We start from the raw sequence: 5240 nt of genomic DNA on the forward strand, positions 1-5240 counted from the left end.
TCTCCAACTGCCTATTGGACATTTTGAACTGCATACCTCATCTTAAACTCAACATGTCCAAAACTGAATTCATTATCTTTCCCCCAAAACCTTCTCCTCTTCCAAACCTCTCTGTTACTGTTGAGAGCTCCATCATGCCCTTGGTCCCCCAGGCTGGAAATCTAAGTGCATATAAAAAGTTTGAGAGACGTAGTTTCTGAGTAATTAATCATTGTATTAATCATGCTAGCATATAATTAATAAAAGGGGTCAGTGGCACTCTCAAATACCAAAGACCCCTCATGGAATCCACTCAATGCTTATATGCCCTTGAATGAGTGGGTGTTCCTGAGGGTGGCAATTGACTCTGATTGGTTAACAAGTAATGAGAGAATGAATATTATAATGAGAGGGGGACCTATTCTGATAAGGTGTTGGGGGATGTGACTCTGATCATTCAGTTTTGATCAAAGAGATTTATCTATACCCCTATGTCACTGTTTGGGTCCTGATTAGCTCAGAATGAATGTAAATAACAATTGTTTCTGTTTTTGCCAGGAACCCTGAGTGTCTTCTCCTCCTGGATCTATTTTTTTTTAAAGAGGCCATTCTTTGCCTCACTTTTTTTTGGGGGGGGCTAAGAAATGGGGTTAAGTGACTTGCCCAGGGTCACACAGCTAGTTAAGTGTCAAGTGTCTGAGGCCAGATTTGAACTCAGGTCCTCCTGACTCCAGGGCTAGTGCTCTCTCCAGCTGTCCCCTGCCTCCCTTTTTATTAAGCCTTAATCACTGAATGGGCACTGCCTCAGTCAAACTGAGACCTGTTAAAGACCTTACTTGAAAAACCAAGGTCCCCAACTGCATCCTGGGCCATCTCTAGTCATCCTGATCCATATCTAGCCACTGGGCCCAGATGGCTCCAGAGGAGAAAGTGAGGCTGGTGCCTTTGCACAGCCTTAAACCCAATTCACTTGCGTGTCGTGCCATCGCCTCCCTGATGTCTGGTCCTCTTTGAGAACAAAAGATAAACAGCAGCAGTAGACAAAAGGGAGAATCCACTTCTTCCCAGACTTGTCAGAGTAAAACACAATGGGCCAGAATCCATTAATTCACCTAAACTAAACTTTCTTTACCTTTTGAACAGATCTGAGTTTTCCCTCTCATGATCAGTCCTGCACTTCAAATGCTGCCTGCCTAAACTATAAGGCCTGATTTCTGAATGAGAAAGTAGAAAAGGGGAAAAACCTTAGTCCTAATTCAATAATCGGTGATTAATATAAGAGAGAGATTGTCATGCCTCTCACACACTTGACTCCTCACTCTCTCTTACCCTTCCCCACAACATCCAATCTGTTACCAAGACTTATCGATTTTAACTTTGTAACGTCTCTCAGATATGTCCCCTTTCCTTCTGACATTGCCACCAGCCTGGTGTAGGCCCTCATGACCTCATACCTGAACTATCACAATAGCCTTCAGATCCATCTTGCTGCCATGAATTTCTCCCCTCCCAATTCCACTGTCCAAGTGATCTTTCTCAAGTGCAGGTCTGACCATGTCACTTCCCCTCTCCCCCAATAAGCTCCAGTGGTACCCTATCACCTCCAGCATCAAATATAAAACCCTCTGGAGTTTGCCCCGACATTTTCAGGCTTCTTACACCCTCCCTTGAATACTTTGAATTCCAATGGCACTGGCTTCCTGCCATCTTCAAACAAGACTCTCCATCTTCCAACTTCTGACATTTTTCCTGGCTATTCTCCATCCCTGGAATGTTTCCTCTTCATCTGTACTCCTGGCTTCCTCGTATTCCTTCAAGTCCAGCTAAAGCTCCGCCTACAGGAAGGCTTTCCTGATCCTCCTCCATTCCAGGGCCTCCCCTCTGGTGGTCATTTCCAATTTATTTCTGCATGCAGTTAGTTTGTGTATAGTTGTTCACATGTTGCCACCCTCATTAATTGGCTTTAGCCTTTTTTTGTATCCTGAACACTTAGCACAATGCCTAACGTGTACTAAGGTGTGTTACCTAGGTGCTTAAAGAAAGTTTATTGACTGACTAGTTAACAGACTCTCAAGATGGCACATGGGAGAGAATTGTGGGCTGGAGATAGAAAGACCTGAGTTAAAATCTGGCCTCAGACACTCACTATCTGCGTGACCCTGGGCAAGTCACTTAACCCCTGTTTCCTCAAATCTAAAATGGGGAAAATAAAAATATCTTCTTCTCAGGATTGTTGTGAGGATTAAATGAGATCGTGGTTTTATTTATTTGTTTTTGAGATCAGGTCCAGGCAATGCAAGGTTCCAGGTAGTGCCAGATCCAGAACCCAGGCCTCTGTCATCTCCTTGAACTTCATAACCTCACTGCTGCCATTTTCTCCACCTTATTCAGCTCCAATTGCAGCTCCATTTGGGCTCTGGAGTAGGTGAGCTCCTGATCCTGGGCTTTCTGCCCCCTAACTAGTGACTCCGCCTCCATTTCTGTGGCTCAGCTTGGCCTGGAGACTGGCTCCTTCTCCCTCAACCAGAGTGGCCTTGGCTGGGGGTTCCAGCTCTGCCTTAGCACCCCAAGTTCTCTCCCCTCCAGCTAGGAGCAGCTGCTTTTGAGCTCTCTCAGCTTCTGCTCGGTCCAAGGTCTGCCTCCTGCTCCAGTCTCTGAGCCCCATGTTTGGCCGCAGCTTCTTGGGGATTGGGGGTGATTTCAATGGCCAGCTGGACACTCTGCTCCAAGGCATCCCGGGTCTGCTGGTCCACAGATTCTTACTATCCTCCGTCATACGGGTGAGGAAGCTGAGGACTTGCTGTGATGGCACAGCTGGGAAGTGCGTGAGGCAGAAGCCAGAGGTGGATCGTCCGGCCCTCCATCCGCTTTTCCACCGGCCTGGTCAGCTCAGAGTCAGGGGGCCCACGTGGCAATTTTATCGTTGACACTTACTGATCATGTGACCTTGGGAAAGTCATTTCCCATCCTTAGGCCTCCATTTTTCATTTGTAAATTGAGAGGGGTTGGATTAAATTGGTGACATTGGGCAAATTACTTCACGTCCCTAGGTCTCACTTTTTCCATTTGTAAAATTAAGGGGTTGGACTAAAGTGTCCCTGAGTTTCCTTTTAACTTATTCTTATATTCTGGGATTTGATGAGCAGGCTTTGCAAATCTTTAAGTGGTGTATAAATGCTAGCTATTATTATGATTTATTAATAACATTATAATGATAAACAATTTTTAAATGCTTAGGAACTCTGATCAATGCAAAAACCAACCACGCTTCCCGAGGATTCATGATGAAGCGTGTTACTCACCTCCTGACAGAGAGGTGATGCTCTCACAGCGTGCACCGAGATGTTTTATTTTGATGGCCAAGGATGGAATGTGTTGTGCTCAATTATACATACTTGTTGCAAGGATTTTGTTTTTCTTTCAGAAGAAAAATAAATAGGGGGTGGAGGAGAAGGTGGGAGAGAGAGAATGTAGTTTTCCATTCTTTGAAAAAAATAAAATTAAATAAACCACAGTTTGCTGTAGCCCCTGTCTCCTTTCTTCCTTCCCCCTCCCCCCTAACCCCATGGGGGAGTTGTGTAACCCTGGGAGGAATCATTCTCCTCCAGCCCACATCCTCTGCTGCCATAGGGTGGTCGGTGGAATTCTCTCTGCTAGATGGGCTTGAGCCTTGGCCTCTGGATGCCTCTGGTTTTCTTTGCTTGATTGAATGTGACTGAACCCTGATCTTGGGACGGACATTTGGAGGCAACCTTGTGAGTTTAAGAGGTCAGGAGGTCCTGGGTCTCTCAATCCATGTACTTAGGGCAATCTCTACTGGACTTTGTGCATTCCTGCACACCTGGAGGGGAGGGGAGGGGGATAGGGTGCAGTGAGCTAGCCTCCCTGGCCCCAGAAGCAGTTATAATTGTTAGACTTAAGATTTCTGGGCCTCAGTTTCCTCATCTGTAAAATTAGGGGGCTGCCTTTGTCAATCCCTAATACAATTAGATGAGAGGTTCCTTTCAGCTTCAAATCTAGGAGGCTAGGACCCTTAAAAACCAAAACTCCTTTCCAAGGAGTTGTCCTTAATAAAAAGGCATGTTTGCCTAGTGGCCAAACTGTTCTATAAACACAGAACACTGCTTCCAAGGAGGAAGGGTGTGGTGACCGCTTTTGGAAGATGAGTTTCACAGCACCACATCTTTCCTGATCTGCTTTCAAACAGGTGCCTGGCTACAACACTAATGTAAATCCCTGGAGCGAAACCGTCATTTGAGAAGTTTCCAAAATTCCTGATTGAAGGTGTTTATTACATTTCAGCAAAGTCTCTAGACTTAGGCACCAGACATAGAGTCAGAAAGACGTGAGTTCAAATTTAGCCTCAGACATTGACTAACTGTGTGACTCTGGGCAAGTCACTAGACCTTTCTGGGCTCCAGTTGCCTCATTTGTAAAATAAGAGTAAGAACATCACCTGCCTCTCAGAGTTGTTGTGGGATAACATGAGATAATATTTGTCAAAGAAACCTTAAAGCTACATAAATGCTGTTAATAATAATTATTATAGTTTAATGATATTATCAATGACGTTAATTATTATTATTTCCTTACGGATTCCCGTGGCTCATTTGTCAATTCTGTCATTGTTTTCTCAAAACAGGATTTATTCCACAAAGGAGAGAAATTTCCTTTTCATTAGTCTGAATAAAAAAAAATCCCCCCATATTTTGTGACATCATGTACCTTTCATTATGTGTTTAATATGAATTACTGCAGGTATCCAACCATTTTTTTTTAGTTGCTCTCTTTCATGACATTCTGGAATCCAAGTTACACAAAACCAAAAGACTCTTTGGCTGATATTTCAAAAACTCAGCTATCTTGAAATTAATATTCATCTCCACCGTTGGATTAGTCCTAGTTTTATTGGTATCTTGCTTTTACGTTTTCTTCATTACTATCTCCCTTTCCTGACCTTGTAACAAAGATTAAAAAGAAAGAGAAAAAAAAAACCAGTTCCGAAAAACCAACCAGCACAATTTCTGACGGCATATTAACATATGCTAGTCTTCATTTTCCAAATGCTGGTGTTGCTGTTAGGTGTGGTTTTGGCATGGTTTTCCTCATACTTCCAAAGTTAGTTTTCCATACCGAAAGAAAAAAAATTACCCTGTTCTCTCTGGAACGGCTTCAGAAGTGGGCAGAATTACGAACAGGAGGTTGGACTGCTTTTCCAGGAACACCACTCAGTACAATGCAAATAGCATGACTAACTCACT

The sequence above is a fragment of the Vombatus ursinus genome, unplaced genomic scaffold (assembly GCF_900497805.2).
Source record: "Vombatus ursinus unplaced genomic scaffold, bare-nosed wombat genome assembly UNPS02009975.1, whole genome shotgun sequence".
NCBI classification, from domain to species: Eukaryota; Metazoa; Chordata; class Mammalia; order Diprotodontia; family Vombatidae; genus Vombatus; species Vombatus ursinus.